This window comes from Mobula hypostoma, chromosome 8 (assembly GCF_963921235.1).
Source record: "Mobula hypostoma chromosome 8, sMobHyp1.1, whole genome shotgun sequence".
NCBI lineage: Eukaryota > Metazoa > Chordata > Chondrichthyes > Myliobatiformes > Myliobatidae > Mobula > Mobula hypostoma.
The window spans coordinates 4665298-4686872 of record NC_086104.1 but is presented as its reverse complement, the minus strand read 5'-3'; positions in this window follow the sequence as shown (position 1 = coordinate 4686872).

The following is a 21575-nucleotide window of genomic DNA, read 5'->3' as shown; positions in this document are numbered from 1 at the left end:
ATCAAAAATGATATTAACTGCTTTTTTAAGTATATAAAGGGTAAAAGAGAGTCGAGGGTAGATATAGGACCAATACAGAATGATGCTGGAGATATTGTAATGAGAGATGCAGAGATGGCAGAGGAACTGAATGCGTATTTTGCATCAGTCTTCACAGTGGAAGCGCAGGTAGTGTTGAGAAAAAATAAAGCTTGCAGACAGACCGAGATAGTTTACGGGAATGGGCAAAGTAATGGCAAATGAAATACAATGTTGGAAATTGTATGGTCATGCACTTTGGTGGAAGCAGTAAACGGGCACACTATTACTTAAATGGGGAGAGAATTCAAAATGCAGAGATGCAAAAGGACTTGTGAGTCCTTGTGCAAGATACCCTAAAGGTTAACCTGCAGTTTGAGTCGGTTGTGAAGAAGGCGAATGCAATGTTGGCATTCATTTCTGGAGATATAGAATATGAGGGCAGGGTTGTGATGTTGAGGCTCTATAAGGCAATCGTGTGATAACACTAGTATTGTGTGTAGTTTTGGGCTCCTTATTTTAGAAAGGATATACTGACATTGGAGAGGGTTCAGAGAAGATTCACTGGAATGATTCTAGGAATGAAAGGGTTACCGTATGAGGAACGTTTGGCTGCTCTTGGGTTGTATTCCCAGGAGCTCAGGAGAATGGATGGGGCGGGGGGTGGATCTCACAGGAACATTCCGAATGTTAAAAGGTCTGAATAGATTAGATATGACGAAGTTATTTCCCTTTGTACGGGAGTCCACCACAAGAGGGCGCGAATTCAGGATTGAAGGACGTCTATTTAGAACAGAGATGTGGAGAAATTACTCTAGTCAGAGGCTGGTAAATCTATGGATTTTTTTTTTTTTTTGCCATGAGTGGCTGTGGAGGCCAAGTTATTGGCTGCATTTTAAGGCAGAGATACGTAGGTTCTTGATTAGCCAGGGCACCAAAGGGTATGGGGAGAAGGCAGGGGAGTGGAGATGACCGGAAGAATTGAATCAGCTCATGATTGAATGGCAGAGCGGTCTGGATAGGCCAAATGGCCTTCTTCTGCTCCTATATATTATCCTATCTTATGGATTGGTAAGAACATTTCTACCTTCCTGACAATCAATTCTGTCTCACCTCAGGGCTGTGTGCTTGCCCCACTGCCCTACTCTCTCTACAACCATGATTATGTGGTTCAATACTGCTCAAATACCATCTGCAGATTTGCCGATGATGCTACCATTGTCGGCAGAGTCTCAGATAGGGACGATAGGGCGCACAGGAGCGAGATATACCAGCTAGGTTAAGTGGTGTAACGGCAACAACTTTACACTCAACGCTACAGAGTCCAAAGATTATGTTCTCCAGAAAGGGTAAGACAGGGGAAAAGAAACCAATCCTCATACAGGGGGCAGAAGTGGAGAGAGTGGGAAACTTCAAGTTCTTGGGTGTTAATATCTCTGAGTTGCTAAACTGGTCCAGCATATTGATGCAACTATAAGGAAGACAAGACAGCAGCCATATTGCATTAGAGGTTTGAGGAGCTTCGAAATATGACCTTAAACACTAGAAAATTTCTACACAGATGTACCGTGGAAATCAGTCTGATTGGCTGCATCACCGTCTCGTATGGGGTGGGGGCTACTGCACAGGACGGAAATAAGCTGCAGAAAATGGTAACAGTAGCCAGGTCCATCATGGGTGCTAGCCTACATCTTATCCCAGACGTCTTCAGGGAGCAGTGCCTCAGAAAATCGACGTCTATCATTAAGGACCCGACCACCAAGACATGCCCTTTTCTCACTGTTACCGTCAGGAAGGAGGTACAGGAGCCGAAAGACACACACTCAGCTTCTTGCCCTTTGCTATCCGATTTCTGAATAGACATTGAACCTATGAACACGACCCCAGCATATTTTTATTTTTGTACTAATTTAATTTAACTATTTGATATGCCTATATATATATATACCTACTGTAATACATTTTCTTTTTTCCTATATTATCAAGTATTGAATTGTACTGCTTCCGCAGAGTCGGCAAGTTGACATGTGTCGATGTTATCAAACCTGATTCTGATTTTGATGTTGGCACGGAATCGCAGTGAAGATTGCAGGCTAGCCCTAGCGCATCCTTGGACTGCATTGCTGGTCAATACCAAGCGACGAACTTCACTGTATGTTTCATTGCTTCGAGGTACATGTGACAATAGCGCTAATCTTTAACCTTCATCCTTATATTGATGATTTTCTGATTTGGTTGGGGATATGGCGATGGAATTTAATCCAACCTAATGTGATTTGTGAATTTTAGGTCATTAAACGCAAAGGGACAATTTACAGCCACTGGCAGGATTCTTGAGTTCCAGTCCGTCTTCAAGTTTATTGTCATATGTACACAGCTAAAAGAAACAGAACATACAACACAGTAAATATAGCCACACACAGCACAAAGAGTTACCGGTATGATGCTCGCGATACAGTCACGAATTATAATCTGCACATCCTTGTGTGGTATATCCTGAAGAATGGCAGGCTGATGTATAAATGGATTTGGTGTCCTTAGCTCCAAAAATCTGTCTGGTTGGGTTCACAGACTGGTAAAACTTGTTTTACTGACATTAACAGAAATGTTGTTTTCATGACACCATGTAACTAAGCTCTCTATCTCCTTCCTGTATTCCCACTCATCATTATTTGACGGATCCTCACCACATTATAATGATCTGCATACCTGTAGAAAGAAGTAAAGCAAAACATAATCACTCAGTCCTGCATGTACGGGGAGTAAAGTAAGAGGACGAGGATACAACCTTGCGGTTAGAATCGTGGCCAGTACGCTGCTGCCCTTCATGAAAGGCTGTTGTCTTTCCGTCAGGAAGCAAAGGATCCAGTTGCAGACCTCACAGATTGGTGATCAGTGTTTGGTTAGAATTTCAGCATTAGATGCAGAGCTACAGTGAATTAACAGTAGTCTGTCACATGTGACTTTACTGTCCAGATGATCCGAATACGAGCCATAGAATCAAAGAAAAGCAAGCGCAGAAATAGGTCCATCGACCCATCTAGTCCGTGACAATATCATTTAGGCTACCTGCACCCATCGACCTGCACAGGGGTCATAGTCCTCAATATTCTTACTCTCCACGTACCTATCCAAACTTTGCTTGAAGGTTGAAATCGAGCTGGCGTGCACCTCTTCTGCTGTCAACTCACTCCACTCTCTCACAATCCTCTGAGTGATCAAGATTCCCCTCGTTTTCCACTTAAGTTTCTCAACTTTCACACTTTAACCCATGCCCTCCGGGTGTAGTCCCATCCATCCCCAGTGAAAAAAGCTTGTCCGCATTTCCTCTATCTAGACCCTCATAGTTTTGTATGTCTCTATGAAATCTCTCCTCAAACTTCTACGTTCTAACGAATGAAGTCCTAACCTATTTATTCTTTCCTCATAACTCACGACCTTCAGTCCCGCAACACATTTGTAATTTTTCTCTGTACGCTTTCAACTTTATTTATATCTTTCCTTTGGGTAGGTGACCAAACCTGCATACAGTTCCCCAAATTAGACCTCACCAACATCTACATAACTGCAGTATAATACGCCAGGTCTCGTACTCAGTACATTGATTTATGAAGGCCAATGAGCCAGAAGCTTCCTTTAGGATTTTATCTACCTGTGACGTCACCTACCACCCCACTAGCCTTCTCGTCTAGCACATAATTCTCCGTAACTACCGCCATCTCCTGCCGGATACCAGCACCAAGATAATGTTTTTCTCCCTGCCCACCCTACCCCCACCCGCCACACTTTCAGCTTTCCGTACAGATCGCTCACTATACAACTCTCTTTTCCATTAGTCCGTCCCCATTGATCTCCCCCCAGGTGGTTATCCTTGCAAGCGGCCCAAGTGCCACACCTGCCCCGACACCTTCTCCCTCACTACCATTCAGTGACCCAATCAGTCCTTCCAGGTGAGCCGGCACTTCACTTGTGAATCTGTTGGGGCCGTCTATTCTATCTGGTGCCCCTGGCGTGGCTTCCTGAATGTACATTGGTGAGAGCCGTCGCAAATTGAGAAATCGCTTTGCCGAGCTCTCACGCCAGAAAAAGCGGGATCGGCCGGTGACCAGCGATTTCAGTTGTACTTCCCATTCCAATATGTTAGTCCATGGCCTCCTCTGCAGCCACGATGGGACTACATTCAGGCTGAAGGAACAACACCTTATATTCCGTTTGGGTAGCATCCAACCTGACGGCGTAAACGTTGCTCCCCCATTCACCATTATTCCATTTCCATTTCCCTCACCTTATCTCCTACCCTGCCCATCACCTCCCTCTGTGCTCCAACGCCTTCCCTTCTTCCATTGCTTTCTACCCTGTCCTATCAGATTCCCCTTTCTCCAGCTCTTTATCTCTTTCACCAATTAACTTCCGAACTCTTTACTTTAACCCACCCCCCACCTCCCAGTTTCTCTTATCACTTTGTACTTCTTCCTCCCCTTCTCCCTTCTTGCTCCGAGTCCTGTACGAGTCTTTATTTCCGGTCCTGCAGAAGGGACTCTTTTCCGTAGATGCTGCCAGGCCTGCCGACCTCTTCGAGAATATTGTGTGTGTTGCTTGAATTTCCAGCATCTGCAGATTTGCAAAGGTGTTTGCACCGCTTTCAACGAATTGTGAACGTGCACTTCCAGATTCCTTTTTCCACCACACTCACCAGTGTCCTACCGTCCAGACCAAACATAAAGGTATAAATACGATCTAAATGACTTTAATCGTGGAATGATTGTTCGAGCCAGGCAGGGTGGTTTGACTACCTCTGAAACCGCAGATCTCCCGGGGGTTTCGCAAACAATAGTCTGCGGAGTTCACAGAGAATGGTGCAGAAGGGAAAAAAAAGATCCAGTGAGTCGCTGTTCTTTTGGCAAAACGCCTTGCTGATAGAGGAGATCAGAGGAACAGAGGAGACCTGAGAGAATGGTTCAAGCTGACACGAAGGTGACAGTTACTCGACCATGGCAAGTATTACAACGGTGGTGTGCGGGAGAGAGTCTCCGAACGCATAACACGTCGAATGGGTTACAGCAGGCGCAGCCGCGACATTAGATGACAATAACCTATAAAAGAGACGACTAACTGTAAATAACGAAGAGAAAAAAAGACACGCACTGACCCCTGTGACAACTGTTTCGGGTCGAGAGGCTTAGAGTCATACAAAAGTCGAGTACAGCAACACAGAAACCTGCCCTTGGGCTCATCCGGTCCATGCCGACCTGATCTTCTGCCTAGTCCCACCTACCGAGAGAAGGGATTATATCCCTGCAAACTCTTCCCATCCATGTTCCTGCACAAACTTCTTTAAATGCTACAATTAAACCCCCCAATCACTTCCGCTTGCAGCTCGTTCGACAATGAGCGAAGAATTTCCGCCTAATGATCCCCTTCGACATTTCACCCTTTATGCTTAACCTGAGACATTCATTTCGAGTCTCAGCCAGCCGGAGGGGTCAAGGCTCAAGCAATGAAACCTCATAATTTCATATACTGTTCTAAGATTATCCTTGTAAATTTTCTCTGCGCCCTTTCAATCTTAGTGATATTTTATTGATATCTTTCCCGTACGTTATGTGACCAGAACTGCACACAGTACTATAAATTAGGCCTCGCCTACGTCGCATACAGCTTCCTGAACTCAGAGCTTTAATTCTATGAAAGAGCAATGCGCGACAAGATCTGTCTACGACCTTACCTTCCTGTGACACTTCTTTCGAGGAATTATGAATAGTGTTCCCGTTTGGAAGAGCAACACACATACTCCATGTCGGTAGTTTCCGACCTTCGAACACGGACTTCTCTAACTTACAGCAACCACCCGCCCTGTTACCACCTTCTTTGTTTCCCCTCTCTCAGCCCTTCTCATTCCTAGCCCCGTCTTCACTGCCAGCCTATCACGGCCCGCTGGTTCACCACCTCCATCACATCATTGCTTGCTCTACTGTGCTCTCCTCTTCCACTTTTACTACAACAAGACTCATATAACACCGACCAGCTGTTACCTCTCGCCAGCCCCGCCCCCCCGCCTCCAAGCCTTTTTATTCTCTTCTGTCCCATTCCTTTGCAGTACCGATGAAGGTTCTCGTCCCATTTCCGTCTCAGGCTGTCATCTCCATCTATGCCATTTAGCATCTTATACAGTTCTATCAAGATTCTTCTCATCCTTCTCTGTCCTAAAGAGAAAAGTCAGCCTTTCCTCATAGGACACGATCGATAATCCAGAGATAATCCCGATAAATCTGCACACCCTATCCAAGGCACAAACCTAATCAAAATCAGAATCAGGTATATTATCAGTGACATATATTTTAAATTAGTTGTTTAGCGGCAGTAGTACATTGCAATACATAGGTATAAAAGTATAAATTACAATCAGTTGTTTATCTGAAAAACTAAATTGCAGAAAGAGAGGGAAAATACTCAAGAAGAACTCAAAGATTCATTATCCATTCAGAAACCTAATGGTGAAGGGGAAGAAGCTGTTCTTGAAACGCTGAATATGTGCCTGCCGGCTCCTGTACTTCTTCCTTGATGGCAGCAATGAGAAGAGGGCATGCTCTGGGTGATGGGGGCCCTTAATGATAGATGTCCCGTTTATGAAGCATCTCCTTCTGAAGATCTCCTCGATGCAGGGGAGTCTGATGCCCATAATAGAGCTGGCTGACGTTACAAGTTCCTGTAACTTTTTCAGATCCTGTGTAGTGCCACCTCCAAATCATGCAACCGATTAGAATGGTCTTCACTGTACATCGATAAAAAAAATTTGCGTTTGTCTACGTCCTTCTTATGTTAAAGTAACCAGATGATGAAACAAAGGCAGTCGATGTCGTCTAAATGCACTTTAGCGAGGGCTTTAACAAGGTTGTTCCAGAAGGTTAAATTGCTTGGCATTCAGGACGAGTTCTGAATTGAATTCGACATGGGCTTCACGAGAGTACACAAGAAGTGGTTATAGGTGGTTGCCTCTCTGTCTGGAGGCCAACCCAGTCAGGTAACGTGAAACCCGTGAGGCGATCAGAACTGAACACAGTCCGCTATTTGGTTTAAACACGGCGTAATTATCTCACGACAGGCCCTCGGTTGATGAACCCTGTCCAGAAGACCAGACTATGCAACAGTTTCTTTCCTCAAGCCATCAGACTCCTCAGTACCCAGAGCCTGGACTGACACCAACCTACTATACCCTTTACTGTGACTACTGTCTTGTTTATTATTTATTATTATTTATTGTAGTGCCTGCACTGTTCTGTGCACTTTATGCAGTCTTGGATAGGTCTGTGGTCTAGTGTAGTTTTTGTGTTTTTTCTTACGTGGTTCAGTGTAGTTTTTGTATTGTTTTATGTCGCACCATGGTCCTGGAAAACGTTGTCTCATATTTACTATGCATATTTACTACTAGCAGTTATAGTTGAAATGACAATAAAAAAAAGTGACTTGACTTGACTGGAAAAGGCACAGGAGCAGAATTAGACATTTCACTCCATCGAGTCTGCTCCGCCATTTCATCATCCCTGATCACTCATTCCATTCAGCCCCATACACCTGTCCTCTCGCGATATCCCTTGATGCCCCGACGAATCAGGAATCTATCAACTTACTGGTTACCTCACTACAGGAAGCAGGTGGATAGTATAGAAAGAGTACAGACGTAATTTACAAGGGTGTTGCGTGGATTGAAGAGCGTGCCTTATGAAAACAGGTTGAGTGAACTTCGCCTTTTCTCCTTTTCTTCGTGTGAATAACCAAAGGCGTTTCCTCAGGGCTGAAATGGCTAACACGAGGGAGAATAGTTTTATGGTGCTTACAAGTAGGTACAAGGGGGATGTCAGATGTAAGATTTTCACACAGAGAGTGGTGGCTGCGTGGAATGCAAAGCCGGTGATGGTGCTGGAGGCAGATACAATAGCGTCTTTTAAGAGACTCTTAGATAGGTACCTGGAGCTTAGAAAACTAGAGGGCAACGAGGTAGGGTAATTCTAGGCAGTTTCTAGAGTAGATTACATGATCGGCACAACATTATGGGCCGAAAGGTATTTAATGTGCTGTAGATTGCATTGTAAATAAAAAACTTCCGCTTTAAATATACCAACGAACTTGGACTCCACCGCCGGTCATTCCACAGATTCACCGCTCTCTGGCTAAAAAATAAATCCTCCTTATTCTGTTCTAAGGGGTTGCCCCTCAATTTTGAGGCTGTGCCCTCTAGTTCTGGATATCCCGACCAGAGGAAACATCCTCTCCGCATCCACCTTATCGAGTCCTTTCACTCTTTGGTAGGTTAAACTGTCAGAACCAAAATGGCGTAAACCAACTCCCCTCAGTTATATCAGAAGGAAAAAAGCACTTTACTATGCATCCCGGAAGTGTCCCAGACACCCAAAGCACTCAGGCGGGTGTCCTAGAGAAGAGGCACTGAGCGGCAAATTTATAATTTGCCAATCCAAGGGCAACTGTGCCACTGGAATATAGAACATCGGGGAGAAGCGCTGAAACGAGATAGACCTCCTGCAAAACGGAGAACGTGTCATTGACAGAGGTCTTAGTAGGAGAGAAACCAACTGAATATGAATGTCCACGAGTTATGTCACAGATATCCGATCGGTTTGCAACCTCTGGAAAAGTATTGGCATACTCAGTTAAGTGACGTGAAAATCGTGAAAATATCAATAATTTACCAGCATCACGGATGTTAACACAATGACGCAGAAGTGTTGCTTAGGGCTCTTAATCAGAACTGAAACCAATTCTAGGCACTCCCTGAATCAGACAGTAATTATCCAAGAAACTCTCCCAAGCCCCATTGTTTTATTGGCGCTATCAAACTCAAATTCTCTCCTCTCTCCCCTGAAATTCAATCACCTCGACGAATCTGCTCACTCTGCGTCCCAGGAGGACTCCGGGGAACCCCAAACCGTCATGGGCAACGACCGATGAGCAGACTAAATTTAGGGGGTGAATTTAAGGGGTGAGGTAACGGGGAGCAAGAATAGAGAAGGCAAAAGAATCTTCACTGGGAGAGGTTTGCAATGAGCGAGCCGGTACAGCGAGAATCGCCTGCGGGAGACCATTCATAGCATAGCAGGTGCCCACAATAAGCAAGTATTCACTGTCTCATCGAAATTGAAATACTTTTCAGCTCAGGCTCCAGACCAGCAGATGGGAACAGAGAACGGCTGCGCCGCACAAAGTGAAACTATTTCAAAGGCGGGAGGGGCGTGGGGGAGGAACAACAGAGAACAAGAACAAAACCAATAAGGGAGCTTACGTCTCACGGAGAGGTTCACCTTCAGATTTTCTGTACAGGGAGGGAGACCTACAGGAGATGTCCCAGACAGTGGGTCATTTTCTGAAGCTGCGCGATTGACGGTAACTTTGGGAGTACTCGAAAACTTCTACACCGATAGTACAGGTATCAACTACTTAGATTAGTTTCGATCAGTCACCAAATGCATATTGAAACATCAGAATGTACGGTAAAATGCGTTATTTGCGACAACTACCAACACTGTCTGACAATATGCGGTTTTCCATGTTTCTATCACCCACGTACCTACCTAAGTAATGCTTCTAAGCCCCAATGTGTCTGCCTCTACCACCACCATGGTACACTCAACAAGTTCTCCCCTGTCTCTGACATTAGGCTAGGTAAAATAAGGATAAAGTTAACGTTTAGCTTTATTTGTCACGCGTACGTTGAAATATTGAAACATTGAAATATAAAGTCAAATCCGTCGTTTGTGTCTACGACTAACACAACCAAGGGTGTAAACACGAGGAAATCCGCAGATGCTGGAAGTTCAAGCAACACACATAAAAATTGCTGGTGAACGCAGCAGGCCAGGCAGCATCTATAGGAAGAGGTACAGTCGACGTTTCGGGACGAAACCCTTCGTCAGGCTAGGGACAGCCTGTAACGGTCCCAATGCTAACATGACATTCGCATGACATAGTAACCTTAGGTGTGTGTATTTAGAATGAGGAAGGAAACCGGAGCACCGAAGGAAACCGACGTGGCCACTGAGAAGTCATACAAACCCCTTACATTCGGCAGCGAGAATTGAACCCCTTTCGCTTGAGTTGTAAAGCGTTACGCTAACCTTCGGGCCTTGCATGGGAGGAATTCCAGTCCTGATAATAGTCACCTCAGTGCCCACAGTGGTGTGCTCCTAACTCTAATAGTGGCCCATAGCAAGATGTCCTCAATTGGGAATGACGAGAATTCCAGAGCGGTGGCACTAAGTGGTGAATCTTGATAATAATTGCGCGGATCGAAGCGAATCCAAGCAATTGGGGTGTGCAGAAATGGGAAGGGTACATTTATGACGACAAGAGAGCGTGCAGAAGTGGGCCATCGCGGATTCCCGGCCCTCCGTAGAGGAGGAGACCCTTGGGGAAGACCCCTCTGAATGTGACGGTGCACAGGGTTGGTCAGTTATCCCGGCAGTTTAAAACCTCGGACAAAGTTTGGGACTAATCAGTAAAGTGCTTTCAAAAGGCATGAATAATTTACCTGTGAGGAGTTTTCTGCAGTGTCACAGCTGTTTGCACCAACGCGCTGTTAATCGCTCTCAACCTGGAATGAAACGAGTTCTGTGCACTCCCTGTACAAAAGTCAAATTATTCCCGGACACGCCCCTGTTGGGCGCTGTCACCGGCCAACCGACTCGGGCATTCATATTCAATTACCCAGATCCATCAACAAACATGTGTCCCGGGAGGGCTCCATGAACCACAAACCCTTCGATAGAGAGAGATACACCGGAAATTCGCACTTTGTCCAGACTAAATAGAAATATCTCAGCTCCGGGCTCCGACCAGCAGAAGGAAGCAGAGTGCGGCAAACTGACATTCACTCGGGGGTGGGGGCAGTGCAAGGGGTAACAAGAAGAGAACTGGCGAGGGATGGTCCGTCACCGTGTCTAGAAGCAGCCCTCCAAGCACCGAAGAGATTCCATGCCTCTCAATCTTCTGCACATGTCTATCCAATCTCTTTCCAGTCTCCTCACTTCCAATTAAAGTAATGCCGAGGATGTGTCTTCAACTGAAACATTTCATCATAGGCAAAAGCTACTGATCCTCCCCAGTGCAATCACACGTCCCATGTTGTGAGGAGATGAGAAATGATCACAACTGATCTACTCCACCTGTGGTTTGGCCAAGGTTTTAAAAAAAAACCTTAACCTTCCTTGCAGTTATACCCCTGGCTATTGAGATGAAATGTACCGCTTGCCTTCTTCTCCATTCTACCTACTTCTGCTGCTATCTTCATAGATCCTACTAGGGCACAACCACATACCCTACAGTGAATGTCTAAGGCGTACACTGCAGTCACCTGCCTTCGGCATGAATGTGTGACTCATGGTGAACCAAATACAGCTCAAACATTTGCCGAAAGTTCCGTTGTGAATTGCTACGTGAGATCTCAGTTCCAGAGCAGACGTCCTGAAATAGATGGAAACTCCGAACGTAATCCTGAAGCCTTTGCGCATTTAACCGACACATTTTTTAAACACGCCACGATTTATGTGACAACGACACCAAATTAACTGGCAGACGTGCAAGTAACAAAAAGAATGTGATATATAGCGCACTCTGCAAAATGTGCTTGTACATATGAATATTAGTGGAATGTTTTCGACAGCTGATCAACTCAAACCAAAATGAGTCTCCATCCTTGTGCTAAATGTTTGGAGATTAGACATTCTATATTGGGGAGAAAGAATGGAGAGGGTAATGTGTGAATGCTGGATTATTTTGTAACTGGGCTCAGCTCAACACTGAATATATTGTTGAAGCAGGGCAATGTAAGATTATTCCGGCTTTTTGTTCACTAGACTTCAGAGAAAATAGGCTCGGGCAAACCCAAATGGGGATACTAAGTAAGTTTCCTGTATATTACTTCTGTATATTACTTCTGTTCGCCAAGAATGAGTCCGAAAGACGCGCTATGGGATCTTTGTGTAAGATATGGGAGCCCTGGGAGGGCACCGGTCTCTTAGATAACTACACCTTTATGATGTACATCGAACTGTTTCTTCTTATAGGCCTTGCTCAAGACCTGGAGCTGCAGCCCCATTACCTTCGGCTCACGTGGGAAACTGAGGTGATGGACAGGAGTTACAGGAAGGAAGTCACTCCCAAGTTGCAAGAGAGATATATTCTACGTGACTGCCAGCAGAGGGAAAGGCAACAGGTAGTCAGTGCAGAGTATCCAAATGGCCGTTCCACTCAATATCAAGTACACAGCTTTGGATACGGTTCCGGAGCAGGTGGCACAACCTACAGGGAGAAGTCGCAGCGAAAGGGTCGCTGGCATGCGACTCAGAAGGGAAGGAAGAGTGCCGTAGTGACTGGGATTCTATAATTAGCGGAGCAGAAAGCAGATTCTCTGAACATGACTGCGACACCCTTATGGCACTCCGTTCCCCACCCCCTCTCCACCCCCAGCTGCCAAGGTCACGGAATACCTCGGATCGAGTCCATGGCATTCTGAAGGGGATATGGTGAGCAGAGGGAAGTCGTGATACATATTGGTTGCAATGACATAGTCATAGTCATACTTCATTGATCCCGGGGAAATTGGTTTTCGTTACAGTTGCACCATAAATAATAAATAGTAATAAAACCATAAATAATATGCCAGGAAATAAGTCCAGGACCAGCCTATTGGCTCAGGGTGTCTGACCCTCCAAGGGAGGAGTTGTAAAGTTTGATGGCCACAGGCAGGAATGACTTCCTATGACGCTCTGTGCTGCATCTCGGTGGAATGAGTCTCTGGCTGAATGTACTCCTGTGCCCAACCAGTACATTATGTAGTGGATGGGAGACATTGTCCACGATGGCATGGGGTAGGAAAAGGAATGAGATACTGAAGAGACCATATAGGAAGTTAGGAAGAAAGCTAAAAAAAGCAATACCTCCAGTGTAGCGGTCATTGGATTCCATCTGCTACCTTTTCCCCAATTCTTCCAATTTTTGTAGCTCCTCCAGCAATCGCATTGCTTCATCAGCATTAACTGTACCTCCACCTATCTTTGCCCATCTGCAAACTTTGCCACAAAACCATCAATTCCACTATCTAAATAATTGACAAACAACATGAAAAGTAGCGGTTCCAATACTGACCCCTGAGAAACAGTACTGTCAACGGCAGCCAACCACTCGCTCCTTCCATGCTATTATCTTTCCTGTAACGCCATAGGATTTTATCTGGTTAAGCAGCATCATGTGTGGCCTTCTGAAAATCCAATAAATGGCATCCACTGCCTTTCCTTTGTCTATCCTGCGCGTTACTTCCTCGAAGAACTGTAATAGATTTGTCAGGCGGATTTCCCTTCACAGAAGCCATCCTGACCTTGACTTATTTTATCATTAGATGCAGAAATATTCTAAAGAGAGGATGAGGTAACCATGGCTGACATTGGAAGTCAAAGACAATATGAGGACTGAAGAGAGGCCATATAATATAGCAAAAACAATTGGTGGGAGGGTACAGGGAAGATTTTAAAAACCAACAGAAAACAATTGTAAGAATCCATAAAAGAAAAAAAAGATAAAATATGATGATAACCTATCCAACAATACAAAAGAGAATACGAAGAGTATTTTTAGGTATATTAATGGTAAATTGAGGATGTGGTGCTGCTGGAAATGACGTTTAAGATATAGTAATGGGGGACAAAGAAATGACGGACGAACTTAACTAATTTTCGTCTGTCTTCACTATGGAAGACGCTAGAAGAATGCAAAATCAGAGAGTGTCAGCGGTTAGAAGTGATTTCCCTTGGCATTGCTAAGGAAAAAGTGCTTGGAGCGCAGAACAGTCTGAAAGTAGATAAATTACGTGGACTAGATGGATTACACTCCAGATGTTTGAAAGAGGCAGCGGAAGAGACTGTGCAAGCAATAGTAATGATATTCAAGTATCACTAGATGGTGGAATGCTTCCGCAGGACAGGAAAACTGCAACTTTCACTGCACTCTTTAATAGAGAGAGGCAGAAAAAGGAAATCATACCACTTAACTTGACTTTTGTGGTGAAAAATTTTGGGGTCTATTGCTAAAAAAGAGGCTTCAGAAGAGTTGGAGGCACGTGACGCAAAAGGACAAAATCTGCATGGATCCTTCAGGAGAAATCTTGCTTGACTAATCAGTTGGAAGAATTCTTTGAGGAAATGACTGACAGGATGGACAAAGGAGAATCAGTACATGTTGTTATATATAATCCGGGCAAGCCTGTTGGTCGCCAGGAGGCGCCCATGGGGGGGGGGGGGGAATACTATCACGGTCCTGTCCCAGAAGTCCACATTGCAGTTCGCGGTCCGGTCCGTGGATTCTGTGCTCTGGTTATTCCGTTTTTTCCCTTGTTCTGTTGGGTGTCTTGATTGAGGCGCCTGATTCTCGTTTTGGACTGGCTATATAAATAGCTCCTGGATTCAGCTTCTTTCGCTGGATCGTCCCCATTCGAATCCTCGGCAAGTCTCCTCGGCAGTACCCCATCAGGAACCTGGCAGAATATCTCTCCAGGAGGCCCTGCGTCCTAGAAGCGATCCCGGCCCCGAGCCCAACAGCCTAGCCTAGCCACGTCCTGTCCTGGAGCCACATCCAGTCCAGGAGTACCCCGTCCAGTCCAGGAGTTCCCCGTCCTGTCCAAGTCAAGGCGTCGTGTTCCGGGTCCCAGTCGACTGTTAAATCCGATCCTAGTCCCGAGTCCCAGCCTAGACCCAGGTTCCGAGTCGCTGTCTAGTCTCTGGTTCGGAGTCCTCGTCCAGGTCCTGTGTTCTGTCCAAGTCCTAGCCCAGACCCTGTGTCCCTGTCTAGTCCAGGGCCTGTGCCTGTGTCCAGCTTCGTTTCTTCCCGCTTCTGCTTTGCTCTCCCCTGGATTGCCCTCTGATCTATCCTTGCTCCCCGACTTCCCTTGCTTTCTTGATAAACTCATAGCCCAGTTCCTAGTACTTCAGTGTCTGTGTCTTGCATTTGGTTCCGCTCCCATCGCCACCCATGCAACAGAGTATGTAGTGGTTGTGGAGGTAGGAGTTGATGGGGTGGGTTAATGGATAGAGGTATTGATCAGCCTGACGGTTTCGGGAAAGTAACTGCTTTTAAGTTTGGCAGTCCTGGCCTGGATGCTGCGTTGCCTCTTCCTGACTGAAGCAGGACAAACAGTCCATGAACAGGGTGTGTGGGATACTGCATGATGTTACTGGCAGTTTTATGGATCCTTTGTCTATACATGACCATGATGGCGAGTAGATCAGGACCCGAATCTTGAGTTGAAACATTACAGAGTTTCCCCAGCATTTTTGCTTATTGGTGGTTCAAAGCATTGTTTTGATATAAGTACCCAAGGTAGACTGGTGTCCTTTGGGAAGGAAGAGGACATTGTGTCTTTGATCCTGGCGTACAATATAATGGCCGATCTTATTTAATCTCAACTCTGCATCACAGGGCGCCACAATAGCTTAAGACGCCATACGTTATCGTAGGGAGCGACAGGGTAAATGTGGGAGAAGACAGTGGACAGTAGAATTGCGGAGAAAATGCCACAGAGACAATATGCGGCTAATTTATAATTTCACCAATCCAAGGGCAATTGGGACTTGGGCGGGGGTGGTGTACACCATCGGGTACAAAGACTGAATCGACACAGAGCTCCTACAAAAATGGCGAATGGGTCAGTATAGATCTCACGCCCTTGATAGAGGAGTCTGTAGGAGAGAAATCAGCGCAATAAGAACGTCAACAGGATTGGTCACAGATTTTCTATCAGTTTGAAACGTCGGACAAGGTTTTGAAATACTCAGGTGACGTGAAACTGGGGAGAATATGCGAAGTGTGCAATTTTAGAAAACCTATCTACAGAAAAAAGGTAAACAGGGTTGAAAGAGTAGAGAAAAAGATAAAAGGATGTTGGCATGTCTGGAGGACCTGCGTTATAGGAAAAGATTAAAGAGGTTTGGACTGTATTTTATAGAACGTAGAAGATTTAGAGGAGATTTGGTAGAGGTATACAAAATTATGAGGGGCATTTTTCCACTGAGGTTGGGTGGGACTACATTCAGAGGTCATGGGTTACGGGTGAAAGGTGAGAACAGGAGGGGGAAACCTCTTCACTCAGGGGGCAGTGGAAGTGTTCAGTGAGCTGACAGCATAAATGCTGCATGCGAGATTGATTTTAAAATTTAAGAGAAGTTTGGATACGTACAAGGAGTGTAGGGGTATGGAGGGCTATGGTCCCGGAGCAAGTAGATGGGAGTAGGCAATTTAATTGGTTTCGGCATGGATAAGATGGGGCTAAGAGCCTGATACTTTGCTGTACTTATCAGACTCTATGACTCTGCCAGCAGCTCATCAGGAAGGAGTTTCCTGCAGCACCATGACTGTTAACAGAATGAAGCAGAAATGTTTTTTTGGTACTCACAATGGGTAATAAAACTGATTCTAGGTACTCCTGAACTAGAGAACGCCCACCCGCTCTTTTGATAGGCGCTATAACCCTGTAATTGCTCCCCTCTCCTCCCAGCTTTACTCATCTCAACCAATCGCCTCACCGTGTGTCCCGGGACCCTCAACCGCTTCATGGTACAGCAGTAACCCACACTGGACAACGGCCAGTGACCAGGCAAAATTGAACTACATTTTATCGCGGAGTTTCGACCAGCAGGGTCAGGCAAAGAGGAACTGTACTGAGCAAAGTGAGACGAATCTAAGGGGTGTAAACAGCGGGAACGAGAACAGAAACGGCAGTAGAAGTTCTATTTCAGGGAAAGTTCCAGGGTGTGCGATTCTGTACAGGAAGAGTCTACACGGGTGGTCTAAATATTTAGGTATTTTATTGAACTCGAGCAAATTGTCACATTGGGAAAAAATGAAAACTTCTCCGGACCGGTACCGGTACCAAAAACTTACATGGGAGGAATCAGCTCCTGGAAGTGTCACTGCAGTGACGACAGTTGAGTCCACTGACAATATTAAATTGAAATGTATCTCAGTTCGAGGCTCCGACCAGCAGCGGAGGCAGAGCACAACTGTTCTGAGGAAAGGGGTCTGGAACAACTGGAATGAAAAACAGAACCGACAAGGGATCTTCTGTCATTGGGAGAGGTCCACAGTGGGCGATCTTTTACAGCGAGAATGCTCTTCGGGAGAATAGTCATAACATTGAACAAAAAACCATTCACCCACTGCCTGGTCTAGCTTGAAATATAGAACATTCAAAACATAGCAAACCTACAGCACAATACAGGCCCTTCGGCCCACATTGCTGTGCCGAACATGCACTTACTTTAGAAATTACCTTGACTTACCCATAGCCCTCTTTTTCTCTAAACTCTATGTACCTAATCGCGGCTCCGAGCAGCAGTCTTCCATTTTCTAACATTAACATGCCTACCTAACGCACTCTTCAATATCCCTAATGTATCTACGTCTTCCAACACAATAATGCAGTTAACAAGTACAACGCTGCAATAGCCTCTGACATAGGCAAAGTAAAATAAGGATAAAGGTTAAAATTTAGCTTTATTTATCGCGCATACAGTGCAATCTGTCGTTTGCGTCAAAGACGAACACTGCTGAGGGTGTGCTAGGGGCAGATTGTAACTGTCCCAACGCCAAAGTAGCATGCGTACAACTTACTAACCTGGGAGTCTAGGACGAGAGGGCACGACTTCAGGATTGAAGGAAGTCCATTTCGAACAGAAATGCGGAGAAATTACTTTAGTCGGAGGATGGTAAATCTGCAGGATTTGTTGCCACGAGTGGTTGTGGAGGCCAAGTCATTAGGTGCATTTAAGGCAGAAATAGATAGGTTATTGATTAGCCAAGGCATCAAAGGGTGTGGGGTGAAGGCAGGGGAGTGGGAATGACTGGAAGAATTGAATCAGCCCATGATTGCATGGCGGAGCAGACTCGATGGGCCAAATAGCCTACGTCTGCTCCTATATCTTATGGTGCTATGGTCTAACCCTTGTCAGTATGTATTTAGAATGAGGGACGAAACCGGAGCAACGTGGCAAGCGGGAAATTGTACAAACTCCTTATAGACAGCGGCGGAATTTAACTCCTTTCTCTGGCGCTGACGCTAACGTTGTCCTATACATGGGAGGAATTCGATTCTTGGGAATGTCACCTCAGTAGTGTGCCTTTAACTCCAGTAGGGGCCCATAACAGGGCGTCCACATCTGGCGACGGCGAGCATTGCCAGAGCATGGCATTGAATGGCGAATCTTGATAATAATTTCGAATAATTAACGAAGGGAATCTGGACCACTGGGGTGTGTAGTAAATGGAGAGGGCACATTCAGAACGGGCAGGACAAACCAAAATTGGGCTGAAAGGAGCTGTCGCGGAGATCTGGACGTTGGCAGAAGTCTCCCTTGGGGAAGAACCCTCTGAACGTGACGGAGCACAGGCTGGTCACAGATATCCCGTCAGTTTAAAACTTCGGAGAAAGTTTGGGACTAGTCAGTAAGGTGCTCGAAAACGAGATGAACAATTTCTTATGAGATGTTTCCTGCTGTGTTTAAAGAAAGGCACCAAAGCGCTGTTCACAGCTGTCAATTGGGAATGAACCAAATTTTGGGCACTCCCTGAATACGAAACAAATTATCCCCGAATACGAATCAAATTATCTCCGAATACGCCTCTGTTTGATGGGTGCCGTCAGCTTCCAACTGGCTCAAACACATTCCCGTCATAGTCAGTTACCGAGACTCATCAAATAAACATGAGTTACAGGAAAGCTCCTGGAACCGCACCCCTTCGTTACACAGGGACACACACCGGAGATTCGCTCACTGCCCGAACCAAATTGAAATACAGCTCAGTTCGCGGCTCCGACCAGCAGAGCGAGGCAGACAGCGGCGGACAAAGTGCAATTAACTCGGTGTGTACAGTGGGGCGCAGAACAGTGGGGGGCCAAGAAGAGACCTGGCAAGGGGTGGTCCGTCACTCTATCCAGAAGCAACTAAACTAGCACTGAAGAGCTTCAACACGGGAGGGTAGGTTCTACACAGAAGTAGACAGATCTAAAGTAGAATCCGAAAGCCAGGCAGGCCTGTCTTCAGGAGATACGATGCTGAGATCCACAAACCAAGTCCCAGTAGAAAGAAGCAGTATACAGGAGTTTCAAGCGCGCAAAGTAGGGTCTGCATGGCTGCTTTCGCCATATACGGGATGCTCTGTTGTGGATTCGGATGCACAGGGTGTGATCCTACCGGGGATATCACAATATTGGGACACGGTTACAAGCGGCGTTCACCACTACGAAAAGGATAATGCATTCTGACACTCCAATAGTAGAGACTGGGCCTCTTCGGCCCAGTATGTCCATGCCCGACCCTCGAGCCCCATCACACTGACCCCTGATTCCAGCAGCGCTGTACTCAAAGTCCTGATCTGAATATTGATTACATGTTATACGTGCGTCTTGTCTACCGCCCACACAGGAGCTACCTTCCTGATTCTCTAGTTGATAAAGTTTTTCTTCGAATCCCCTCCAACTTTAAACCCGTGCCCTCTGATCGTTTACTAGCCGGTCAAAGGGAACTTATCTATGCCTCTCCATCTTCTGCTCATGTCTATGCAGTCTTTCTTAAGCCTCCTCTCCTCCAATAGAAGTAATTCCGATCTATCCAGTGATTCTTCGTAACTGAGAATCCCCATCGTAGACGAACGCTACTGATCATCCCCAGTGCAATCACATCTCCCCTCTTACATGAATATGAGAAACGCTTACAATACTCCAGCTGAGGCTTGCTCAATGTTTTACAGATTTGTACCTTAACTTTCCCTGAAGTCACACTAAGACTTTTTGGCGAATGAGGGCAAATATTCCACTTGCCTTCTTCTCCATCCGATCTAACTCCGCTGCTGCTTTTGGAGATCCTTGGACTTGTAAACAGGGTCCCCTAATCTTCTTGAATTCTCCCTTGGGCCATAACCATATATAGTGAATGTCCTAGGCGTACACTGCACTCAAATGCCTTTCAACGTGAATATATGCCTCATCGTGAACCAAAAATAGCCGAAATGTTTGCCGGAAATTCCGATGTGAATGACTATGTGAGGCCCCAGCACCAGGGCAGACGTTCTTAAATAGGCTGAAACCTGAAGGAAATCCTAAAGTTATTGCTTATTTAAAAGGCACATTTTTCAACAAGTCACATGTTATGTGACAATGTCAGAAAATGAACTGGCCGTCGTACAAGTAAAAAGGAGCATATGACGAATAATGCAGACCTCAAAGTGTGCTTGTACATGTGAATATTAGTTGAAAAATTAATTCATAGATGATAGATAAGTGTTATAGGTTTTCCATCTTTGTTGTAACGTTTATTCTGTTATTCATTCTTTCGGGCTCGCTTCTGTTTTCGTGGATGTCTGCGAAAAGCAAGAATATCTCTCACACACACAAAGACACACACACACACACACACACAAACAAAGGACAGAGAGATGTCACCTTTTTCCACAGCGAGAGGGGAGACTAACCAAACAAACTGTTCGCTGGTACAATGTTACAGTCTGCCGCGTCGCTTTTATTCCGATGTTCCGTTCTCCCGTGATGCATCAGTCAACGACACCGGCATGGAATCGGTTCAGATCAAGTGGTATCTTCTTTGTCTAAGATGTAGGAACTCTGGGAGACCTCCAGTCTCCTTGATAACTAAACCTTCGCGAAATGCATCGAGCTGCATCTTCTCATAGGCCGTGCTAAGGAACTGTAACTGCAAACCCGAAAATTTTCGGCTCATACCGGAGGAAAAGAAGAGGTGATAGATAGGAGCTACAGGAAGGTAGTCACAACTAAGCTGCAAGAGGCAGATACCTATGTGACTACTAGGAAGGGCGAAGGCAATAGGCAGCCGGTGCAGTGTACCCCTGCGATAGTTCCCCTTGGTTACAACTTAAAACAGGAAGTCGCAGCGACCGGAGCCATGGCACTGTAGAGGGAGAGGGGGAGGGCTGTGGTGATAGGGGATTCCATAATTAGAGGAGCAGAAAGCAGAAATAAAATCATATTTGGAGCTTAACATTCAAAGATACACACTGTATTGAAAGGACAGGCAGGAAGGCAGAGGTGTTGGTAAAAATATAAATCAAATGAATAGAAAAAGGTGACATAGGATCAGAAGATGTAGAATTGTTGTGGGATCCAAGCAATGGGCAGTATTTGAGCTGCAAAATACAACGGGAGATAGAGAAGTCACGTTAAAAGGACAATGTTGTTATTATCATAAGCGATTTCAATATACAGGCAGATTGGGAAAATCAGTTTGGTGCTAGATCCCAAGAGCAGTTATTTGTAGAATGTCTATGGCAGCTTTTTAGAGCAGCTTGCGGTTGAGCCAATGATAGGAATGGGAATTCTGGATTGAGTGCAATGTGGTTACCTGAATCTGATTAGGAATTTGAAGCTGAAGGAACCCCAAGGAAGTAATGATCATAATATGATATAATACTACCTGCAATGTGTGAAGGAGAAGCTAAATCAGATGTATCAGCACTACAGAGGAGTAAACCAA